The sequence below is a fragment of the Lissotriton vulgaris genome, chromosome 6, assembly GCF_964263255.1.
Source record: "Lissotriton vulgaris chromosome 6, aLisVul1.2, whole genome shotgun sequence".
Taxonomy (NCBI): domain Eukaryota; kingdom Metazoa; phylum Chordata; class Amphibia; order Caudata; family Salamandridae; genus Lissotriton; species Lissotriton vulgaris.
The window spans coordinates 1,728,669,694-1,728,681,344 of NC_141694.1; positions in this window are offsets into that span (position 1 = coordinate 1,728,669,694).

The following is an 11,651-nucleotide window of genomic DNA, read 5'->3' on the forward strand; positions in this document are numbered from 1 at the left end:
TAGGATGCTTGCAGAACTGGTAGTTTTAGTGTTTCACCCTGCAGTTTTGCTTTAGTTTGTTGCTTTGTTAATGCTATTATTTCTGGTCCTTCAGGAATTTCAGTCACCTTCATATTCTCGTTTTCTTTCTTTTCCGTAGTCATAACATTTTTCGCATTGACTTTCTCATTATTCTTTTGAATGTCCCTTTTAGCGCCTTCAATTATAGAAGACAAAACTTCTGGTAATGCTGCTAATTTGTCGATAATGGGTAGGCATGAATATGAAGGGTAATTTCTCCTGCCGTTTGCAATGGTTAACTCTGGAATTGATCTTCTCATCTGGCCTATTGTTGGCTGGCGATCCGATACATAACTTCCGTTTTTGTAGGAAGCATCACCAACCAACTACAGTTTAGTTATGCTGCTGGGCTGTTATCTTTTCATTTAGGGACTACTTCCTTGTTATTTTCGGGCAGCGAGGCACCTTTTAACAATAGCGCCCGCCCGCCAAGCAATTTGCACCTTTTATCAACATTTATTTTCTGGGGGCAGCACGGCACGCTTCAACAATAGCGTCAGCTTGCCTTTCTTTTTGTCAGAGTAGTAGGTAATAGCGGTCGAACGCTTTTGTTTGCAAAACGCACCTCGCCCTACTCCAAAGCAATATGGCAAAGAAACAACTGTTTTTTTTAAAAGTTTATTGACTTTTGTGGTAATGGCGGCACACTGCACGGTGTGCCGTCATTGTTACAATAGTAAATATATTTTTTTTAAAGTTGTTTGTCTGCTGTATTGCTTTGGAGTGGGGCAGGGCGTATTCTGTAAATAAAGGCATTCGGCCACCATTGCCCGCTACGCTCCTTTCTTTTAGTCTGAGTAGCAAGTAGGCAATGGTGGCCCCATGCCTAAGTTTACAAAAATGCTCGCCTCGTCGCACTCCAAAGTAATACGGCAGACAAAGAACTTTTTTTTTTTTTAAATTGACTATAGTAGTAATGGCAGCACGCAGAGCGGCGTGCCGCCATTGTTACAATAGCTAATAAATAGAAAAAAAAATGTGTTTGTTCGCCGTATTAACTCGGAGTGGGGAGCGGTGCGCATTTTGTAAATAAAGGCATTGGGTCGTCATTGCCTGCCACTTGCTTTGCTGCATGGTTTGTTGAAGGTCCCTTGGATGGAAAATAATGGATTCCCTCAATTGATTCTTGACCTTATCTGCCGTATTTGTCTGTGGGACCTGGTTCCTTGCAGTTTGCATTAGTGAGTTGGCACTGTGAGCTTTGTCTGCTACTGGTGCTCAATATTTCATCCAAGGCTTAACCAAATAAAAAAAAAAAGTTCACTGAGTACAAAGAAGTCACATGCCAGTCACTGCAGTTCTCATCCAGAGTTACACAGCCATGTTGTTTAATTGTACAGAATTATATCTTTATGTGCTCCTTAAAGGGGATGATTACTGTTGGGAAATAAACTGCAGAATTGAGGGCTGGGTGGCAGCTTTTCCAGTCAGTCACCTACTTATATTAAAATCTAACATAGTCAAATACTGCTGCTAACCAATAAAAATAGTTATTATGCAAGATAAATGGTTCTTCAGCTCTTTCATAGATTATGATGTCTTTATTTGATGACTTGATAAACATTTGATAACAGTTAATGACAAGGGATTAACATCTCCTCCAAGTATTGCAAAATATTTGAAGAATCACAAGATGAAATACAGGGACAAAGGTAATTGGTGGCGACACCAGCTGCACTTGTTGTCAGGGATTTTTTTCTTAAAATGGCCATTTTTACATCAACATAATACATTGAAAACAGTAAGCAGATGTTGCAAATGTGGCTTGACAAGCCTTTGCAATGTAATAGGTCTCGCATTTACGCGGGTTTAAGCTATTGCATTGTAAATGACAATGTTTTATTTATGTTTCAAAAACCAAAACATAAATAAAAAGCATTTTTATTTACAATGCCAATAGCTCAAACTCGTGTAATTACGAGACCTATTGCATTGTAAATGCTTGTTTAGAGTTGGCAAGCTAGTAAATCACCAAAGCAGTCACTTAAAGAGTTGAAAGTATGTAGAAGATTACTCAAGATACCACTCGTAATCACTAAACTGCTATGGATCTGCTTTGCTGCTGTGTTGAGGTCGACTTCCTCTGTTCTATTTTTTTCCTGTGCCTGTCCTCAGTCTCCATTGTGAAATCGAAGATTCAGCTCACATCCGGAATACAGGAGACAGATGTCTTTATACAGGAGGTTTATTTAAGGAAGTAACAAGAAGAAGACCACAGCCACAGCTGTCGTCCATGAAGTTTCTCACAAGCTCCACGCACGGAGTTTCACCTAGAACCCTGAGCACCATGACATTCTAAGGCATGTCACGGGGGCATGAACCAACTGCAGCCAGGAGGAGGGGGGGTGAGGGTATTGTGCCAGTCTTCCCCAATTACGGAGGATACCACAACCCCCTTCTTAGACGGCTGTAAGCCTCCATCAACATTATCACTGTCAGCATGCAGGGCTGAGACACTAAGCTGTTGGCTTATGCTGATGGCGTGGCTATAATAACTACTGATCCTAATAGGGCGCTATGTGTTGTGTAAACTATAGCTGAAAACTTTGGGACTCAATCAGGTTTTTTATTAAATAAGGCTAAAACACGGGTTTTGATAAACAGATTCACCTCTGCTTTCGATAGCAGGAATGTCCATGAAGCGATCTATCTAGGAATAAACACTACAGCAGAAGTCGAAGTTATAGCTGATCTATACCTAACCCCCACAATGGGGAAAATCAAGAAGGATTTCATTTGATGGGACACTTTGAAGCTCTGAAAAATGGGGGGGGGGTGTAATCTAGTCAAAATGATGATTCTGCCAAAATTACTGTATATTTTTCGAACTATCCCCTTGGAGATACACAATGACTGGTTTAGCAAATTGATAGGGTGGTCGCTAGATTCATTTGGTCCTATGGTATCAACAGGAGGGCCAATACATTTTTGTGCCTCCCCAGGGATCGAGTGGGTGGGAGGCTACCCAATTTTAGGCTATATTATTTACCAGCAGTTCTACTATATATGGGCCTCTATTTGGTAACAAGGGAAGGGCACAACCCTACCTATGTCCCTTCGATATTTGAGATCTTGGTAGGGGGCACGGGCTAATGGCTGTCTGGTGAAATTTTATTAATCAAGCTACTTCAAAAAAACGTGGTTTGAGAACTTAATTACTGCATTTCGAAATTGGTGTTCGGAAAAGACTCTGGGTGGCCTAAGCAAGGGCACCCCCTTGCTTAGGAATGATCAGCTTCCAAGGATTTTACAAGATGACTGTTTGGCAAGGTGGGAAAGGGGTGGCTTTTGTAGAATAGGGGATCTCTTGGTCAGAGACCAAGTCACGTCTTTTGAAATGGTCAAGGAAAGATTTACTATTGGCCCCCAGGACTTTTTAAATTTTTTACAGCTGAGGGATTTTCTTCTGAAAAAAATCCAGAGGCGAGGCAGGCTTTGCACAGGTTCCCTTCATGGAATTGCTAATAAATGATACGGGCCCTCAATTTCACAACTATACAGGTGTCTGCTGGAGGGGGCCCCGAACGACCTGGAGAACCATAGGCTGAGGTGGCAGGACGGGCTCGAGCTCCAGGATCCCTATTTTTTGAAATCGTTAGAAATGGGGGTCTCTCTACTGTGCTCTCCCAATCTGCAGTCACAACATTTTTAAACTCTTTTCGATTTATATAGAACACCAGCGAAAATTGCTAAATGAAGAGGAGTGAAGGGGACCCAATGTTTCAGATGTAAGGCACCTGGTGCGGGTCTGGTTCATATGTTTCCACCTGCGCTAGTAAAGAACTAATTTGTGGGGGAATAATTGGCTTTTTGCGGGACGTGTTGAAAGATGGTGTCCCTTTGTCACCTCAGCTTATGTTATTAGATGTAGCTGAACCAGATAGGAAAACTGGGAAAGAGCTAGTTTTAACCCCTTGCATGATGATGACGGCCCTCAGCCGTCATGCACTACAGTGCTCGTGTGCTGATGACGGCTGGGGGCCGTCATGACCGCACATGCGATCGAAATGTGCCACACAGGCGCAGAATCGCGGCAGCATGCAAGGGGTTAATAGTGGTGTCAGGATTTAGGCTCTGCGTAGCCTCAGCCTGGCTTGATCCTCTGCCCCCGACCTTCCAGCAATGGAAGGGGCGTTTTTTTGCACATTTATAACTTAGAGATGGCACTCTCTGAACGGAGAGGCAGAAAGGAAAGGATTAACGGATATAGGATCTGGGGTCCACTTTCAGCCTGGGCTTCCTTGTTTACCCAGAATGAGTGAATCTTGTTTTCCATTGGACACAGATTTATTATGGTCTTGTATTTATGATTAACTTTTGCTTTTTTACACTGTATTTATGCCTATTAGCCTATTGCTGCTGTTTCACATGATTTATTCGTATTCATGATCAATCAAATCAAATGAAATCTGCCTTTTCATACTGTATAACATTTTCACTGCTGTTTCTCATCGGAAGATGCATTATTATGGTTTTATATTTATACCTAATTTAGTCAAATGAAATCTGTTCTTATCTAATGTATGTATGCCTATGATAATGTTTTTTTGCTGCAATTTATACTTCTATTGAAAAATGATAAAAAAAATAAAGAAAAGAAAAAAGAATCATCGAGTATCTGTTAGTGGAATGGTTTAAAAAAAGGTCTAGAATTTACTTTGAAATCTTTAAAAGCTGACCTGTAGTTGAAGAAAGTTGACACAAAATTCACTACAGTGACTACCATCTGAACACACAATCAAGTTCAAACTTGTGTACCACGCATAAAGACTACTGTACAAAGGGCTTGCCTCCCAAAATCTAGCAATGCAATGCAAACCATCAAGAAACCTAAATATAGTCACTTGCTATAGCACGTACCAATTCAGACCAATCCAAGATGCAGACAAGGTCCAGTACAAACTTCTCCCCCAATAGTCCAAACCCACAGAATGCCAACAGCACTTAAGCAGGGTCCACACACCCTTCCACCGATGATAAAGGCCTACTATGTGAGAGGACATACGCTTAGTTTTCGCAATCATAGAATGAAGTACAGGACCTCTAGCCTTAGAGTCTGGCTTAGGTTTTTAGGGCTATGAGAAGGCAGCAAGGCTATTTCCAAAACATTAAGATAAATGAATAAATAATATCTGGATTTTGTTTTCTCATCAGTCACATTCAGTGTATCTTATTTTCTGTTGGGTGACCCAGCACAGAACATGGCAACCTCTTCTGGATGAATCTGCTTCAATAAAACAGGACTGGAATAGCTTACTGCAAACCTGGAAAACACCTTATACCCTAAGAGAAACCACTGATCACTTATACAATAACGTACCTGCAAAACTTAAAACCTCCAGCAAATACTCATAACCACCAATGTCTTGCCTATCTCTCCCATATCACCCCCACACTTTGGAGAAATGTTCAAGGGGCAGAAGAATTAAGACAATCTTTCACACATCTTCTGTGATGAACCAATCCTCAAGCTACTCCTCTGAGTTATCGCCATCCTCCTGCCAACATCGTAAAGACATGATTTACAATGGGTAAAAACATCAACTCGTTGCATCGACCTGTTGTGTAAGAGTAGCCACGCTTAAAAACGTTCCCTCAATCCCCTCTTGCCGATTGAAAAAAATCTTTCTAAGAATGACTCAAATTATTCAATGTCTCCATTCGCAGTAAAAGGCAGAGAAGGCTTCTCCTCTCTACACCATGGCCTTAAAATCCTTAATCCCATCCCCCTAATCTGAATGACCTACACATGCGCAGTGTCCCTTGGAAAGAGCCGCTCACCTGAAAACTCAGGGAGGAAACTACGATACCTCAGTGCCCCCAGACACCTATTGGTCAAGATGACACCAGTTCAGACAACTTCACACAAACCTCCCAAAAAAGCCTTCCATCCTAAAAGAAAACCCACCTTACTAATACAATAACATACCACTCTTAAAATATCCAACAAATTGCCATAACCTCAATCTATTATTTTGTAGTCCCTTGTAACCCCTTTTTGTCCTCAATTGTCCTCTTCTGGTCCTAAATCCACCTAATTTAGGCTTCATCTCCAACCTCCTACCCCTTAACGTTTCACCCATCCAGGACAGAACCCCAAAGCTTAACTGCACCATTATCACCCAATCAAACTAGTTCAACCACTTTATGGCAAGCCACCCCAGCTACCTTCCCTTATCCATGCCTCCTACTTCTCTCACATCATTCCTTAACACCATCTCTCAGTTTACATGCCACAAATACCTTAACTCCACCAGCTAATAATAATTGCCCAGGAAGGAAGGATAGACATTTTGTTTACACTGAATCCGGGCCATTCTCACCAATATTAAAATAAAAAACCCGCATTTTTCTATTTACCTTCCTATATGCTCTTTCAAAGTCTGCTTGCCTCACCACCCTACTCCGCGCCCACTTCTGCCCTTGCCTCCTCCAGAATCTGTGCGTTCTGGACCACAATTTCTTTATCTCCAGCAAATCCTTCTTCATGGCCTACACTCCAGTAGAATTATACCCATAATTGTAGAAGTGTACATGCAAAAAACCTTTAACTCCACCAGGAAATATTCTCTCAGCTGAAAAAGCAATGAAGTCCTCTCTTTCCATCAAATCTCAGCTGTTTGTCCAATTTCCTCTATTCCACCTGCTGTTGAGACCAACAATACATACCCGAGTTGTCCCATCGCTAGGACTCGGGAGACATTAAGCATAAATGATGAAAAGAACAAACCAAAAAACTGACAATAGTCCTTATGAACCATTTCAGTTTTTGCTGGGAAGGAGGTCGAGAAGCGGAGGTGGGGTTGTAGGTAGGGGCAGGGGTAGGGAGGAGAGACAAATCATGCACTAACAGTAACCAACGTGTGTCCTAACCAACTATTGTAAACCCAAACTGGACTACAACTTCAGCCAGATTCCCAATAGACTATGATTTTGAAGCCATCCCCTGGGAAACACACCCTATATGCTTCTGTCAATGCCCCAATGTTAAGAAAACTGTTCCCCTGGGAGCCCCAAACTCCTCAACACTTTTTTCAAAACCCACTTCATCTGATATTTAGGTAAGGTCTACCCATCATCATGTACAAAATCTGACCACACAAAATCCTTCCGAATCTGTACAACTATTCTTCGAAGCCATTACCGGACAAATTAGCCTTCCAGCCAACTCCCACAAATATTTTGCCCTATTCTGCCTAATGTGATCTGTGTTTAGTGTGTGCATCTAGATCCTCAGTCACACACCATCCCAGGAAACCCCATCTCTTATTAGGGCTGGTTCCCCACTCCTGAACAACAATTCAGATCTCAGAAGAGCCCCAAAGAACAACCAGACCATACATAATGTAGATGAATATTTTTCTAAAATTCTGAAATAAATGGAGAATACATTGAGAAAACAGTTCATTGGATATCCTTCTATGAACTCCATGCTGTCAAAAGTACTCTAAGTCTAGAAGTTAAACTAACAGAAGGACGAAATCAAGAATGTGGTGGTCCTTGCTGAAATGTTGGCCACAGAACTTAATGACTGCATGGTGGGAGAGTGCCATGATTTATTTATTTTTTTACGATTTTATGCAGCACGGCTCTATCTAAGATGGTGTAATGCACACTTTACAAATAACCAGAAGGATACAATACAAGTGTCTGAGGATTGTAAAATAGGAGCACGTAAAACAAAAGAGAAGCCGGGTGGGACAAAACAGGCAAAGTTGTGTAAGATATTTGGGGAGGGAAAGCCATAAAAGGTGGGTTCAGTAGATTTCAGAAGGAGGCCAAATAAGGTTGGATTCTGAGGGAGGGATTAAGGAAGTTCCAAATCCTAGGAGTGCACCAGGGAATGACTGTTTTTTTACTAAGGAAGTGTCTGGTGTTCGCAGGAGTGAGTTCTTGCTCCTGAGTTCCAAGATGATGAGAAGTGCTGCAAGGTAGGCAATGGTTTTGTGAGGAACGGCCTTGTGACTAAGACATTACATCTTAAATTGTGTTGTTGGGTAGTTGGAATGCCAGTAAAGTTCTTTAGGCTTGTGATCAAATTTCCTTGTCAAAGAGATTAATCATGCTGTAGCGGCGAAAACCTGCAATCCACAGATTTGGTGGATGCACCAAATATTTGTGTTTTGGTTGGGGTCAAAGAGTTCTAAAGACTGCCCACGAAAAATACGAGTTGCGCTACTGCATTTTGGGGAACTTCAATGATGAGGGAGCAGTCATGTGACTGGAGGGACCATACACAAGAAGGTGGGAAAAGTAAAATTGTTATTTCCTGGCTCGAGTGTCAACATCCTGGTGCAAAAAATGGGCCTTATTGGAGATTAAGAAGAAAATGATTCAATGTGAACTCAAGACTTCAGCTTCCCTGTGAGTGGTACAACAGGGGAAGAGCTACGTCTTTGCACAGTAGACTCAGCCAGGATTGTTCTAGAATGTCTGCACCTTGATGTCAGATTAGCTTTCTGCAGATACCTTTGCAGGTTTCCTTGTGGGGGGCGTTCTGGAGTTCCGGTGAATATTAGGTTAAAGGAGTTCAAGATGGTGATGGTCTCCGGGGGTAGCAGTATGGCAAACAGTAAGTATGGGCTTGTTCTTCAATTGCATTTCTTGTGTTAATGTGCGTCTTGTCTTACCTTTTCCTACCTTTAGTTATCTTTGGGGCAGTGGTGTTTCAGCGACAGAAGATTTGTGCAGTTGCAGGTTGATTTATATAATACTTGTATTCTTTGCGATTTTGAACCCATTATATTAATTAGACTGGTAGATATGATGTGGTTGTTATGTTGCATTTTGTTGCTAATAAAAAACAAAAAAAACGTAAAAGATCATACAGATCGGCGTTCCTTTACCCTCTTAGGAGTTTGTATGTGACCACCTGGGGCTAATTCTTTGCCAATTTTAGATTCTCTATTCATCTTCTTTCCCTTGGTCTCATGTATCTCAAATTTAAACTATTCCTAAATCCGATCTACATCACCACTATATTCCAGATCAAAGTAAGCCACACATATAAACCTTTTAACCCCTTCCATGCTGATGACGAACCCCAGCCGTCATGCACTACGGTGCTCGTGTGCTGATGACGGCTGGGGTTCGTCACGGCCCGACCCTGTTTGTGTTGTTTACAGCACACCAGGGGAATCGCGGCCGCATGGAAGGGGTTAAATTAAGCAACACAGACACCCTTACCTGTGCTCCTTTGTTATCCCCTTTCTTTCTCTGCCCACCTGTTCCAAAATGACCAAAACAATAGGTAACCGGGTACTTGCCTACCCGTTCTGTGGCCTGTACCTCAACTTACAGAAGGCCATGCAATAGTAATCTCTATTAAACAACCCACATATGTCCCCACGTTGGTCCTAATCCGGCTCGTATCCTCTCACACCCAATGGGGTGGGATGGCTTGGAAAGGGCCAATACTGCACCACCAACCCGCTTTTGATATGTATTGTTGGATCTAACCTGCTCTGTGCCATCCACTGCAGTCACAGTTCATTGTTTTTTTTTTTTTTTTTTTCATCCTCATCTGCCCGACACTCGTTCCATAGATGCAAAGAAAACACACCAACCACCTCACTGCCTTCGGGAGCAAGGCCCTGACAATTGAGCCGCTTCGCAAACTAGGCAGAACTTATTATGAATTGGCGGGAGATATGGTGCACCTTGTTGACACTCCTCTAGGCAACTTCATGTCTGTTAGGCCAGTAAATAGATATCAGAGTCGGGGCAAACCAGTAGACTGAGCCATGGAGTAGATGGGCATAATCATCGGACCTTTGGGGGAAAAAAAAAAAAACCCCAACGAGCCGAAAAAAAAAAAAAGATTCACTTCCAATCTATCAAGAGTTTCCAAAAGGTGAGGCACTGGGTACTACAGGATCTAGCCAAATCTATCTTGGATGTTTCATAGAGAGACGTTAGCCAGGCGGAGTGTGCGGGGGGGATGACATCTACCCAGTGTATACATATCAGCCGTCTTGCCAGAAGGATAGCATAGAATAAGAAAGGCCGCGCAACCCCGATGATGTTCTGATCAAAGCCAAAAATGACTAATGATAGCGAAAGAGGAATTTTGGTCTTGAGAATTGAATCCAGGGTGACTTTAACCTCTTTCCAATAAGCAATTATATGGGGGCATTCCCAAAACATGTGGGTATCTGAGGCTGCTGGAAGTTGACATTTGTTACAGCATTTCCCTTCCTGATATTTAGATAAACGTAAAGGGGAGAGGTATGCCCGGTGTAAAGTGAACAAATGGTTTCGTCTCAGCCAAGCGGGTTTGACAAGTCTATACAAAAGAGAAAAGGATTTTATCCACAAATCCTCGTCCAGTAACACGATTTCACTTCCCCATAGCTCCATTGGGAGGTTGAAATCTCCATCTATCTCCTCCAAGATGGACCAATACCAAAAAGCAACCTCCTTACCTCCTGTCTGTTTTTCGACTAAGTGCTGTTCTAGGGGGCTGGGTCTCCCAATATTAGAATTTTTCCTAGTTAGTACTCTGGCCCAACTGCTGATTTGGATGTACTTAAATCTTGACAAAGTTGGCCCTACTTTCTCCTTAAGCTCCTCCCACTCTATCAAGACGCCTCCAGATACCAGTTCACCCCATCTTGAGAGCCCAGCTTCAATTAGGGGGCTGCCAGGGAGTCTTGCAAACACAGTGGGAGCCCAGGAGAATCCCATATCTGAGCATAGTTGGAGAAATATGCCAGCCCCACTCTAAGTTTAATTTGCACCCAGGACTTCAATATTGTTAAAAGAGTCTTAAGCCTCACCTTTTTAAAAAACTTTCGGTCCCCGAATTTAAATAGAAACCCGTCTAACGGAAGGTTTGCCCCCACCAGCATTGCCTTGAACAATCTCCCATTTGAAGAATTATCTGGTGACTTCAAGAGCATTCTTGTGTGGGAAAGCTGGAATGCCCACGCATAGTACTGCATGTCTGGCAGAGCAAGCCCTCCTTTTTCCCTCCTCCTCCTTAATATTTTCCAGGCCAGTCTTGTAGCCTTATTGCTCCAAATGAAGGAATTAATTTCCTGCTGACATTTATGAAGTTGCTTAGAGTCCAAAGCCAAAGGGATGGAATTAAAAATAAAAGTCAGTTTCGGGAGGATAGACATTTTCACTATATTGACTTTCCCAAAAATTGACAGTCGAAGACCCGCCCAGGATTTCAATAGGGCCCTACATTCTTGGAAGACCAGATCTAGGTTAGCCTTAGCCAAGGTGTCTATATCTTGCGTGATTTTAACTCAGAGGTAACAAATTGAGGGTGTCACCACAACGCTTGGATTAGCAATGTTCCACGTCATGAGCTCAGTCTTCTCAGCGTTAATATCATAGCCCGATATATGTCCAAATTCTTTGGCCATTTCGACCACTATGGGGAAGGCAGTTGCTGGGTCACTAGTGTAAATTACTATATCATCGGCGTAGAGCCCTACCCTTTTTTCCCAACCTCCATATTCAAATGAGGAGATTCTTGGATCATCCCTAAAAGATTGTGCAAGTGGTTCAATATAGATATTAAAAAGTAGGGGGGATAGGGGGCAACCCTGTCTCGTTCCCCTACTAATCTGAAAGGGCTG